The sequence below is a fragment of the Cryptomeria japonica genome, chromosome 10 (genome assembly GCF_030272615.1).
Source record: "Cryptomeria japonica chromosome 10, Sugi_1.0, whole genome shotgun sequence".
In the NCBI taxonomy this organism is placed as follows: Eukaryota; Viridiplantae; Streptophyta; class Pinopsida; order Cupressales; family Cupressaceae; genus Cryptomeria; species Cryptomeria japonica.
Window position 1 is genome coordinate 699,876,622 of NC_081414.1, and position 13,690 is coordinate 699,890,311.

General features: G+C 36.4%; 1 long non-coding RNA gene across 3 annotated transcripts; it reads left to right on the plus strand.

Annotated features, from left to right (window-relative positions):
- The first annotated feature begins 238 nt into the window (after positions 1-238).
- Positions 239-12,639, plus strand: LOC131040457 (uncharacterized). Of its 3 annotated transcripts, none has more exons than XR_009104866.2 (3): positions 240-542; positions 11,262-12,007; positions 12,269-12,639. It is a non-coding gene; the product is annotated as an uncharacterized LOC131040457 (long non-coding RNA). The 3 variants fall into 3 exon arrangements; XR_009104865.2 differs by having other exon boundaries at positions 243-542; positions 11,262-11,841; positions 11,943-12,639; XR_009104864.2 differs by having other exon boundaries at positions 239-542; positions 11,262-12,639.
- The last annotated feature ends 1,051 nt before the right edge of the window (positions 12,640-13,690 follow it).

Consider the following 13,690-nt stretch of genomic DNA (forward strand, 5'->3'; position numbering starts at 1 on the left):
TGAAATTATTCATAGTTTTAAAAAATGGTAAAATTAAAAAATTAACGACAACTACCAATGATAATAGAAATAAATAATTATATTTTAATTCTTAATTCTATTGAAATTACTAAACATTAGAAAACCAACGGATGCGTTAGTATCCTCCCTGTCGGCAGGAACTAAAAATGACTTAACCTGATTGCATAAAACAAGGAGATAAATCAAATTCCTACCAATTAAAATATTTTCAGATTTTCCTTGGAGCGGAGAGCATAAGCTTGGTGCTATAAATGCAAGAAAAATATTTCAAACTTTCGAAACATTAATTTTGACATTTCAATCACCCGCGGATGCAATGATTTTTTTGAAAAACACGTTGTCCCTATCGAACCGAACGGCTATCTTGCACGTGCGAGGATGTCTTTCATTGTACCATTGGCTATGAATAGCAGAGGAATGGGACAGGAAAAGCATAAGAGGTAATAGCAGAGGAATGGGAGACGCAGAGGCGGTGATGGCAAAGCAATGGGAGAGGACGGGTTTTTCTTTTGTCAGGCAATGTATAATCTCGTACTTATTGCCATAGGGAAAATGTGGGTAGAATTTTCTTTACATTTCCTGTGGGGCGTTGTGATATGTTGAAAACATTGGTGTGATTGTAATAGGAAAAATGTGGGTAGAATTTTCTGTACATTTCCTGTGGGGCGTTGTGATATGTTGAAAACATTTTGGTGTGAGAAATTCCTTTTAATGCTTCTAAATTAAAGATTTCTTTTGGAAGTCCTTTTACATTCACCTCAACCTGGTGCGTTGCTCCTTGAAATGTCATTGCTGTCAGACTGAATTTTTATTACCACCCACTAAAATGGAACTGGGCATTTTTCTGCATTTTGACCCAGGCAAAATAAGAAAAATAGATCAAGAGCATCATGCTTTTTTAATGATAGATCATATTCATGTTATACTTTCTTTTGTACTTACTCTTTCCTGTCTGTTCATTATTTTTAAAGGTTTATAGGGTTTGAATCAAGCACTGGGTCTGTGAAATATTATCAAGTAATTTGGGACCTTCTAACGCATATTTTAAAAACGAGGAAATCTATGTTTATAATATATATAGATTGAGACAATTTTCATTTATTTAGAATGATAGTCATTTTGTCAATGTTAACTAGTAAATTTACCCTTCATTTAGCTTGATAAAAGGACCAAATGACTGTATAAAAAATTAGGCATAAGATTATTTGACTGGCAGAAAAGAGCATTATGTTTGATTTGCTTCAGCTTCGTTTGAGTCATTGACAAATGTAGGTATGCAAATAGGGTGTTGTATGAATATTGTACATAAACTTGCTTAAATATTTTTGATTCTGTAGGCTTTGGGTACAGATTTACAGGGACAAAACAATGCTAGTTCAAGTCTCTTACTTATCAGCAGGTATTGGGGGTTATGAATTTTTAATTTCCTTGGGCTTATCCCTCTAGTTTCTTTGCATTGACACCCTCAATTTCCACAGGTGCATCCTAATCCCAGTCATCTAACTCTTTGAATTTTGGGTCTGGAATCTTAGCATGGTCATTTCAATACTTAGGTTTCTCGTTATCAGGGTCAGTTATTGTCATGGGTGGAAGAACAAGAGGGTCAAATTAATTAGAAAGAAGATTAGCTATTACCATAAGCTTGCATCATTTACTTAACAAAGGAAAAAATAAAATATGCCCTATGGAGGAAGTATCCAAACCGACCTCAATATCTTTACTGGAAAGCTAGTCCAAAATAATGTCTGAAGTTCCTTTGCAGCCCAATCACTCAGTTTTCTTGTGATGGTCTCATAATAATAACTCGTTAAAACTTAAACTAAAAATGTGCAACTAGAAAAGTGAATTTGTAATATTACAAATCAAGTTGAGAACTGTTCCCATAGATCGATACAATCTATGTACCATAGTTCTTCAAATCCCTATTTACATCTGGATACTGGCATAATCATAGTATACAAAGGAAATATTTTATACCCTGTAATGCAGAATTATAATGTAGTCTACTTCTCTTGCACATTGATCAATTCATACTCAACAACAGATGGATTGTTGTCCTCCTTTGCAGCAAAATCTGCAGGTTCAGTTCTACACTATTAATCGGCAGCCAGATGTATGGATCCTCTAAAAATGTCAATCTTTTTTTTTTGAAAGACTATGGTTGATCCTTCCTACATAAGATTCGCTGCCAAAATATGGAAACCAACACATGAACACAAGCACTTGAAATAACAAAGAAGCACACAACGAAAAGATTTCTAAGATTAACTAGTCAAAAAAAAGGTTTTGGAAAGTGCCACTTAAAAGGAAAAACATTCGTATGATAGATATAAGGCGCAGTTGGTTAACATGATAGAGGAGCTACATTATGTGAAAGGACAATACCTTGAGAAAACACATTAAGAGACACATCACATATCAAGCATATTAGCATCATTACACATAAAGCTCTAGACATTCAAGATCAGGAATGGGGGACAATAAAGCATTATCCTTAACCATTGAATCTCCTACAACTTAAATTTGAAGCACTTTAAAGCATTATTTGTAAGGCACCCAAAGGTGCTCTTTGTTCACTCACACATGGGATTGATAGCCAAGAGATTGCCAAATGGGTGTTGATGAAATGGCAATAATAGTGGTGTTTGAGGTCATGGTTTGCAGAGATAACGCAACTCTTTAAATATCAACTAGGGCTTTCTTCATGCTATTAGAGTAACCTTTCTTCACCATTCGACTTAGGATTGTGTAGCGAAAGGTGGAGGTAGATTTGACACTGAGAGTAATACAAGAAAGAGGTAGAGGTCGTGGTGCGAAAGGCCATGAATAATTACAAGGACCTTTTATTAAAGTATGAAGACCCTAGTTTTTCTTCTTAGCTTTTAATCTCCTTTTGTCTAGCTAAATGAACTATGTTTTCCTCTCGTATAGTCACGACTCTTGTAATTTCACTGTCAGATAGTAATCATTACACTTAACTTGTGAATTTACTTTATTAATATAAATCTCACTATAAATTGGCTAAGATTAGATCCTTGAATGACTGCATGACTTGGCATCTTTGTGGCATGTTGTCTTGTAGGCATTGCTTTCTTCATGTTGCAGTCTTTTTGATGTCCCATTTCTTGTGCTGCTGTTGCAAAGTAAATGTTGTATTGTTCAGCGTAGTATTTTCTCAATGGCCTCCTTTTTCCTAATTTCCTTAGCTTTCCTTAAGGTTTTCTAAAAATTGAGGCTCAGCTCTAAATAAAGGTTTTCTAAAATTTAGGCTCAGCCACAGTTATTTATTTTGAATCCATGTGTAATAACCACCCCCTTATTTTTATTTTTTTTTGAAATTTCTCAAATGAAACACAATAAACTTAGAGCAGTTGAACATGCAATAGAGTCTTTCTGCTGTTACAACTTCTGACATGTTCGGCAATATACAAGGTCTATCATGATGTTTTTGCTTTGTATAAACTCATATTGTTTTCAGGTTTGATGCATAAATATAAATATTGGAAGAAATACATAACACCAAATTAAACATGCTGATACAACTGGCATTGGAAAGTTTCTTTTCAAACCAAATCAATACATGAAATCTTTACATAAAACATGGCAACATCAAATGCCTCGACATGACAGGTTGTTTTTTAGTCGACATGAGATATATATTTTATTTTCATTTAATGGGTCAAAACAGGTATTTTTTGCATTAATGAAGGCTTGTAGGCCTGTTAGTAGATATTTTAGGGCCATTTATGGTGCATTTAGGAGCTTTTATGGTAGAGCATGGGGTGGCTTGACTTTTTGTTCAGGTCTTTTCAGTTTTACACTTGTTTTTGACCCTAAAAGTGGGCTTTTTGGGTTGAATTAGACCAAGTGGTTAGGGTTTGCTTTGTGGGATGCAACTATTGAAAGCAGCATATATACTGCTTTCTTTCTTCTTTGTAAGGGTTCTTCATTTATTCATCTTTTTGGCAGACTGTAATTTTAGAGTTCTTTTTGTAGAAGTGGATAATTTTTGTAACAGATTTTCAGAATATACAGATTTGTAACACCTTTCAGCAGTAGTAAGAGTTCATACCTTCCTATTTCTTTCTGATATTGGGTGTTCTTAGTGTAAGATTAGGTTTATTTTGTGGCATTCTTTGTCCTCAAAATTGTACTTTGATGTGGGTATCTTATGCAAAAGTATAATTATTTGCAGGTTATGAGCTGTGTGTGAAATAATAGTCCTAGGTTGTGAAAAATAGTGTTTTCTCCTCCTAGGATTGTGATTTTAAGCCTTCTCATGAATCACTGATGCAAGTGTTATGATTTATTGGGTTGTGTAGGAGAACTTTATTATTACTATCATTTTGTGTGTCACTCTTCCTTGTTTTTAAAGTTTTTTAACATATCATCTGGTGCATCACCTTAGGGTTAGATTTTAATTTTGTATGTCCTCCTCCTTCCTCTTTTCTCTTAAAAAATTGTTAGTTTAGGTGAAGTTTTTTGGAAAGAACCAACTTACTCTGGAGATCCACTTCAGTTTTAGCTCACCCACAACCTTGAAGTGTTCCCATGTTTCAATAGGCAGCTGAAGATCACAACTTTAGTTAGGGTGCAGGCCTGATTGATAACAGGTAGTAGTCACAATCTTTAATGAATCCTCAGAGAGGGAGAAAGAGAAGTAGAACAAACCTATTAGAAGTGCTAAGATCGAAATATTGCATTTGATAGCCCAATTGGCAGCTACCTACTTTTTGACTGCTTCAACATTTGGGCACCTCTTCAAATATCTCCCAACCAAGGTGTTGTCTATTTTGGCCATTGAATGGTCCAAGGCAATATCTTGAATTTTAATAGCATCTTCCTCCTTAGAATACACATTTTGAACCCTTCCTTTGGAAGAGTCCTTGCAAGAATAGAAAATGTCTTTCTAAGGTGAGGAGGACACTCAAGGACCAGCCCAATTTTGGGAAACAGAGGAGGGCCCACGCAAAGGAATATTAGATGTCTCGTACACTAATGCTGTGATAGAGCCCGTAGCACCATCTGCAACCATCGATGACGCCTTCTTTGAAATGCACACAAAAAATATTGAGGGGGGGTGGGCGTGAATCAATATTTTAACTTTTAAAAATTTGGAACCAAAGAAGTTGCGAAGAGAGACCATAATCATGAGAACACAAAATTTCATGTGGAAAACCCTTTCAGGTAAAAAGCCACAATAACTTTTATTTTAAAAGAGGGCAGCGACCCAAATTATAAAAGTGAGCACCAACTCACTGAGAGCACCTACTCTTTAGAAGCACCGACTTTAGTTTCTTTTAACAACTCATTCTCATTGCTAAATATCTACAACTTTCAATAGTACTCACACAAAAAACATGTGAGAATAGTTCATTCCAAGAAAGATCAATAGCAGATATGAATCATGATTAAGCAATAATTCCTCCAACCGTATTCACACCCAAATATAGATGATACTCCTTTTCACAACCATTCAGTACAAGTGCATTACGCTAATAATATAATCATTCTATAATTAACAATTTAATAACGTCCTAGTCCAACCAGAATAACTAAGCACAAGCATGATCATTATCCTACTTTTAGGTATACAACAACAAACTCGACTCCTCTTTGAAAGTCACAATCATTCCCAAGAAGCTCACGCACCAGGAACACTTAATACTATTCAAGCTTTTGACAGGAAACTCTCAATAGGTAATATGAATTGTTGAGATAGATTCTTTAACCCCAAACTTCCAATGTGTAGCAATAGTGCAAGAAATATTCACAACACTGTTTGTTCTGACCATTTCACACATCGCCCCATTGCAAATGGGGACCCCCACTTTTTTCTGCTTTGTAGGTTAGTTATAGAGTGTTTAGATATTCGCCTTTCACTTGGAAGCGGTGTATCTTAGGTGGGCAGGTAATCAAGTCAAGTCTCTATCTCGGGATGACGTGAGGTCATTTAGTTCTCAAGGCTTACGAAGTGAACGATTCATGATGATCATTCCATTTGATCATCTTTTGCTTGCCCCATTGCAAATGGGGACCCCCACTTTTTTCTGCTTTCTAGGTTAGTTATAGATTGTTTAGCTATTAGCCTTTCACTTGGAAGAGGTGTATCTTAGGTGGGCAGGAGGTAATCAAGTCAAGTCTCTCTCTCAAGATGAAGTGAGCCTTTCACTTGGAAGAGGTGTATCTTAGGTGAGTAGGAGCTAATCAAGTCAAGTCTCTCTCTCAGGATGAAGTGAGGTCAGTTAGTTCTCAAGGCTTACAAAGTGAACGATTCATGATGATCATTCCATTTGATCATCTTTTGCTTGCAAAATCAGAGATGAAGTGCTGAAATTTGGCTAAGAGAAATTATGTTAGAGAGTCAACTTTTGGAAGGAAGGATAGGCTAGAAGTCTAAATTATCATTATAAGACTAAGACAAAGCGATTAAGTTAGCAAAGTTGACATCTTGAAATCACTTCCAGTCAGGCCTCCAAAGTGCGACCTAAGACTTCTAGTCGGGCCTCCAATGTGTGACCTAAGACTTCCAGTACTCAAGCAAAAGCGCGATCTTCCTTCAAGTACCTTCTACTTCCATTTCCTTCCATTTCCACTTCCTTACACTTCCCTTTACATACCCTTCCACCAACTACCTTCCTTTCCACGCTTCTATTGACCCTCACCTTCCATTTTCGTTTCCTTCCATCTTTTCTTCACCTTCTTTCCTCTCATCCATCCTTCCTTTGGCATGGATCCCTCCACTTCTCCCTCATTTTGACACCTTTCATTCCTCCCACCCTTACCCCTTACTTCCTTTTCCCTCGCTTCCACTCCCATGTCCTTCCACTACCTTTATTCATCTTCACCTACCATTACCACCTCACCTACATCTTCTACCTCTTCACCCCTGCATTACTTTATCCTTCACCTTCCACCCATCCCTCTTCTTCCATCCTCTATCTTCCATCCCTTATACCTCTCACCTTCCTTTCCACACTTCATAGCCCTGATCCTATTCTAACCTATCCCCCTTAATCCCTTACCTTAGCCACAAAATTCCTTTATCCCTTATTACTCCCCATCCCCTAACAACTTACCTTACTACATCCTTTACCACTTCTTCATTCAACATCCCTTCCAACCCACTATCTTTGACCCCCCTCCACTACCGTGCCACATGCTTGGGCCTCATGAACCCTAAGTTGGGGATAAAGTTTTTAAGGCATTAACAATGGCACCTTAGAAGTCAGATCACCTTCGGTCAATGTCTTCCCCAAAGCGCAAACCATCTCCTTCCATTTCCTATGCCTTAAAGAAAACACAAACTAACATTTCCAGTCAAGCCCTTAAAGAGCGAACTAAGGATTTTTGACTTCTAGTAAATGTCAAAACATGAACTAAGGCTTCCTTTGATGCCTCTGAAGCACGATCTAAGCATTGACACTTCCGATGGCCCCTTCAATCAGCGAACTATGCATTTCCTTTGACCGATCAAGTGTGCGGACTTCCTTTGCCTAGGTGAAAGCACGAACTTCTTGGGCTGACCAAATTCCATGATGGAGAGGCATGATATGAGCTGGGGCCAATAAAGAGAGGAAAGGCCGACTCGTAAGGAGGCATTTCATTTTAAAATGTGATCGATGCAAATAAAATAAACAAAATAAAGCATTGCAATAAGAAGTCAGCTCCCTTTTCCCTTGCATTGAAAATTGAAATAAATAAATCATTAATTGAAAATGGAAATCATGAAGTCGACCCTATAATGAATAAATACAACCCTAAATAGGAAATGCATTTATAAGAGGTGGATCACATCTCACTTCAATAAACATCAGGTTACAATTTGATTCCCAGCCGATTAAGAGTGGACCAAACATCAGAAGCGACACACATTGAGGCGATTTCGATTGAATTTACTAACAATTTCCTTACATATTCAAATCGAATTTCTTATTGGATTTGCAGCAAATTTCGGAAGCAAATTTGATGCGAGCCTAATTTTGATTTTTTCTATGAAGACCTATAGGCGAATTTTAATTAGACCCGATTTTGATGAATTTCCTCAGCCAAGGGGGTTCTAATTTGAGCATAATTTGATTAGATTACAAGTTGGACGACGTCAACTGACCACATTCGAAAAGACTTTAGGAAGTAAATTGTGGGTAATATTGTTCCCATTTCTGATGTTTTGGTTAAAGTTATGTTCTTTTCAGGTCTGATGCAGGGAGTCAGCATGATGAATAACGGAAGAACATGTCTCTAAAGTGTAAAGGAGAGATCACACTCAGCAATGCAAAGAAGGAGATCAACAAAACTTCATCAATGTATATCAAGCAAAGAAAGGAAGTAGGCAGCTCCACCTAATGAACACTCCAACATTCATCAATATTATAAGATGAAGACCGACCTCATCAATGAGCTAACACAAGTGAGAATTGTATTTCAAGGATGAATGATTAAACACCTCCAAAGATGCCGTTGAATGAAAAATGGAGAGAACTTCCATCACAAGGAAAGGCAATACACGACAATTGTAAGGATCAAGTATCAAAGCGAGGAACTAATGACTATCTTGAATTTCCTTCAGAAATCCAAGAAAACTTGTTAGGATAGTGAGCATGTAATTCAAGACTATACTTCAAGGTGATAGGACTCAAGAGCAATACAAGTGTAAAGGGTGAAATCCAAACATCCTAAGGAAGGAGTTTCCATGCATGAGAAGGAAGACGAAATGGTGTAAGTTTGATGAAGGAGATAGTTTCAGAAGAGTTAATCAAAGTTAGAAGATAATGCAATTTGGGAGTATCTCCCAACATCATGCCATACTTCACCACAGGGGCTTGGAACTGTTGAGTATCAAGAGATATGGCTCATTCATTTACAACTTTTGATGAGTTACAAGGATCAACTAGCGGAGGTGGTGCCTAGTCATCACTTATCCAATCACATTATCCCACAGTAAGGCGTTTGGATTCAATGCATCTAACTCATCCATCAAAGTAGATAACTACCACATGTGGGCACAAAGTCTGATGCACCTACCGTCATCATTGGTCAATTATCCAAGGAAGGGCATGTGTCCATTTTATTTTAATTTTATTATTGGTCAAGCATTAAATGCTTTGTAATGAGTGTAACAAACCCTAATTAGGGTTAATATCTTTTGACCTTGGCCATTGATTTGGATTTGATCCTGGCCACTCATTGTAATGAGAGCACTATATAAGGCTCGACTTCTTCGTTTGTAAAGGTTAATGGATAGCAAATGATAGTTAGTAGATCAGTAGCAGATAGCAGTTAGAATAGAGTGGGAGGAGAAGGCAAAGATTGTTGCCAAGACTTTGTTGCAAGCAACACATAAACTTCATTGAAGATATGGTAAAATTCATACGTTGATTCAACAATTTGCATGGTCTCTACTTCTCATTTAATTTTCATGTTGTTTAGATGAATGGAAGAACTTTGTGTATGATCAATGGTGAAATTCATACACCCATACTACTAACACCTTGCTGATTGTAAAGTGTCTTGTGTAGTCAACTAAATCCATCTTAGGCAAGTTTAACTTCAATTGCTACTTATTCATTGATATGCCTCACCTTGAGGGTGTCTATGCTTGTAGTGGTGATTTGAAAATCATAAAGCCATCCGTAGAAGATTGTGCTAGCCTACTGGAGATTTTAGCTGCATGTCAAAACAAAGCTTAGTTGAGATTCACCAAAGATTGTCCATTGCTCTTACATTCTTATGATTAAATTTGCTTCCTAATCCTATCTCTTTTGCTTTTTCATAAAAGTGAATTTCCACATTCTTGCAACAATCAAGCATTCAAGATTCAACGTAAGACCTTGTGATTCTAGCAATATCACATCAAACAACAGAGTCTATCCAAGAGCACATCAAGACTTGACATCGAGAACCTTGGAGTCACCTCCTATGATCATGAAGCTTAGCATAAGAGGAGATTTTGTTCAAGAGAGGATAGAATGCTTAGTATTTTATTCTGTGTTCTATGGTGCATAAAAACACCATCAACACTGCCCCTAGTATTCACACAACACCTAAATGAGTCATGCCACTATTCTGCATAGCGCCAATGAATGAATCCGATATCGGGTCTTCACTTTCTGTTTCAATACGCATACTCTAAAAAGATTAGTGACTTCAGCAAGTCAATAAAGCCACACGTTTTTTCAGCTCCAACGCACCAATAAAATCCATCTTAAATGACACGGTACCAGCTAAAAATGAAATGCATTGAATCTCAGTTATTATTATCTTGTAACAAATTTGAAGCCGCCCCTCATAAACCGTTACGAAGGAATTTGAAACCAATGCTTAAGTAGGGTGAAAAATAAATTTCTGAAGCCGACACAGAAATAAGGAATCTGCAATTATCGCTTAAGAGGAGATAAGAAATAAATGATTGGATGCAAATAATAATGTTAAGCTAAACCTGACAATAATGTGGAGTATATACATCTAAAGCATATTTTGATTTAGCCTACACAAACAAACTAATGAAAAATACGATTCCAAAGACCCCGTCCTCTTGAAAATTCAACTGATGACTTGTCAAGCTGACATGACACAAAGAAGAACGAGGCAGATACGTAGGCAGCTTAAGTAGACAGCCAAGTAGCTGAAGCACACAGCCAAGTAGCTCAAACAGGCAGCCAACTGGCTCAACCAGACACCCAAACAGCTCAACCAAACAAGCAAGCAAGTCAACGAAGAAGACAAGTACCTCAATCAGCCAACCAAGTAGCTCAAGCAACTCAAGTAAACAGTCAAGCAGCTCGAGCAACTCAACTGATATTTCAATTCAAATCTCTTTTCAGAAACTCATCAACTGACCTTTGACATCAATGAAAAAATCTGCAACATTCTTAACACCAAGAGATTCTGATCACTGTTTACTATTGTCCCATCAGTTGACAAAGTACTAGAACCTGCAGTGCCATTACCAACCACATCTGGAAGCTTCTTCACACTAGGAGATTCCTGGCCAAAACTCATTCAAAAAACCTCTTGGGTAACCTTGTTGTTTCTTTTTTTTTAATTTCCAATTTCCAACACAAAATTACCATTCTCTTTAAAAGATTGGCATTGTTCTTATAGAAAAGTTGCTAATTTTTCTATCTACAAATCTCTTCTCTATACACACCATTGAATAATTGTATACTTGTAACCTAAACAACTTTAATTTGGACCTTTGTTGATGAAGTTTTCTTTTCTGATGATTTTGACATGTACAGCTGAAGACTATTCTTTGAATTGTTGCCTAACATTCAAGGATTGGACTTGCCACACACAGGGCATCTATCTCATGGATTCATGATTGCACAGAGATGAGTATCTGCAATATCTATTTATTTTAAATCCATGCCATACTGCGTGGATGAATCTAAAGTTGCATTCTTTTCATTTCTATTAGTAATAAATTGAATAAAGTACAAAATTTAGGAATATTCGTTGTGATTTATGTAATATTGGTTCGTTATTGTATTTGTTTTCTTTTGGGATAGATGACTCATTGATTAGGAATGCTTGAGACGACTGGTATTCCTTTTAGGAATGCTTTAGAGGACTGGTATTCCTTTTAGTAATGCTCATGATTACTGGTGCAAGTGCATATCTTCAAGACATTGACCAGTCTCAAAATCACCATGTATAAGAATTGTGTATTTTCATATAATTTTTTGAGGAATTGAGTCATTCCAAAATAATTTTCTTCTCCAGAGATTTGGTATTTTCAGTATGGGGATGTCTTTTGTAAGTTCACGTTGGATTTAGCATTTAACCATGTACAATTTGGTGGAGTTTCACGGCAACCAGGTAAATTAGTCAGATTTGTTTTTTTTCTTCTTGATTATTCATTAGTGTTGATGTCATTTGGACTGGGTATTGGTAAGATTTGAGTTAGATTGTAAATGCAGGCCTTTAGGCTTTCTACTGGGACTTGCCTTAGCTCTCTTGGCCTTCCCTGTAGGTGTTGTAACTTGTAAGTGTTCTTGTTTGGATAGTGGAGCAATACTTTTTTTTCTTTATGGGTTTTAATGTTTTTACTTCTGATACATAACATTGTAAATGCAGCATCATACATTATTATTTTAAGATTTTTTATATGAACATAGTCTTCTTAATTACTGTTGCAAATGACGATTAGATAAGAGCCTTTGCCTGATATGAAGCATATTTAGCCTGTCAAATGGAATTCTTTATGTTGTTAACCTTTTTGACTTTTTCGATTTCTATTGTAAAGGAGTTGTTATGCCCCGTGATGAGTTTCATGTGCTGGAAAAACAGTAGGGCGTGGATTTGATTCAACTGACAAGCTCAATGTTATCACTGAAAATCATGAAAGTACAGTCCTGGCAGTGAATTGCTTGGTTCTTTCAGAGAATCGATGGCATTGAATTGTTGAAATTATTCAGGTGACAAAAGACAATCAACCTCTGACAAGTGCACTCCACGAATGAGGAAAGTCACCCTCACCTTCCATATGGCTTGATATTCATGGTTTCCTGTCCCTTCAAACATGTATTTAAATTTATGACAATGATTATACTAACCGTCTTGGCTGATTGTTATCTCAATTTATATCTTTTTATGTAATCTTCACCTGTTTATCTGGCATGTTCATCTATGTATCAGCTGATTGATAGTTTCAGATGATGGTCCAATTTTCAAAAGCCCTTTCCTTAGAACGATGGTCCACTTATCAATCTTATCCCTTTCTTTGGAACTATCTTTTCACCATAAATAATGTTTTTCTTATAAACAAACAGAACTCCACCTCACATAAAATATCTTTAAACTGCAAGATAGTCTGACATTTTTTTTTTAAGATTATATGACCATCTAATTAGGGAAGTTTCTGCTATTTCTTATGACATGGTCATATTGACATGGCAAATGCGTGTTAGGGCAAGTTTTGTCACGTCCAGCCCGATCAAAGATTGCTAAGTTGTAAGTGCAGGATTTTGAACTCGCTCAATCCTGATGGTAATGAACTCTACTTTTAAATTAAATGCTTTAAGTATTGACAGAAGAGGGAATAGTTCCAACCTTTCTTGTTGAGGTTGATAATGACTTTGCTCCTATCATGTGAGATTCACAGTTATCCGCTTCAATAAATCACTTGTTACAAAAATTGCATCCGAGTTTATGTTATTTGAGATTAATAGTCATTTTAGTCTCTATATAGAAAATTTCTATGTTAATTCTAATATATTCCTCGACTATGAACAAAGTTGTTTTGTTAGGACAGTAGGGGGCTTTTACTTGATTATGATGACTATCTTTCAACAATTCAACACTGGTCGGTCATTGTAAATGGCAAAGGATTCTAAGTTATTTGGATGACTTAGACGATGCAACACTGCGATGCCATCAAGAGCATTCAAATGCGACATTACATAAGAGAAGAATCCTAATGCATAAAAAAATTGTGCATGCCTGCAGGAATATCACATTTTGGGAGGGTATGGGCAGGGATTTATTAATTTTTATTATTAAAATTATTTCAAAATGGTAAATGATAAATTTGAATGGTATGTAAAAAGTGGAAACTGGAACAACCATAGTTGAAAAATTGGGGCTCGACTCCCAGCCCAAAATTTTTAAGAACTTGGGACTCCCAAAAAACTTAAAAAATGGGCAAATTTATGGAACATTTGAAAAT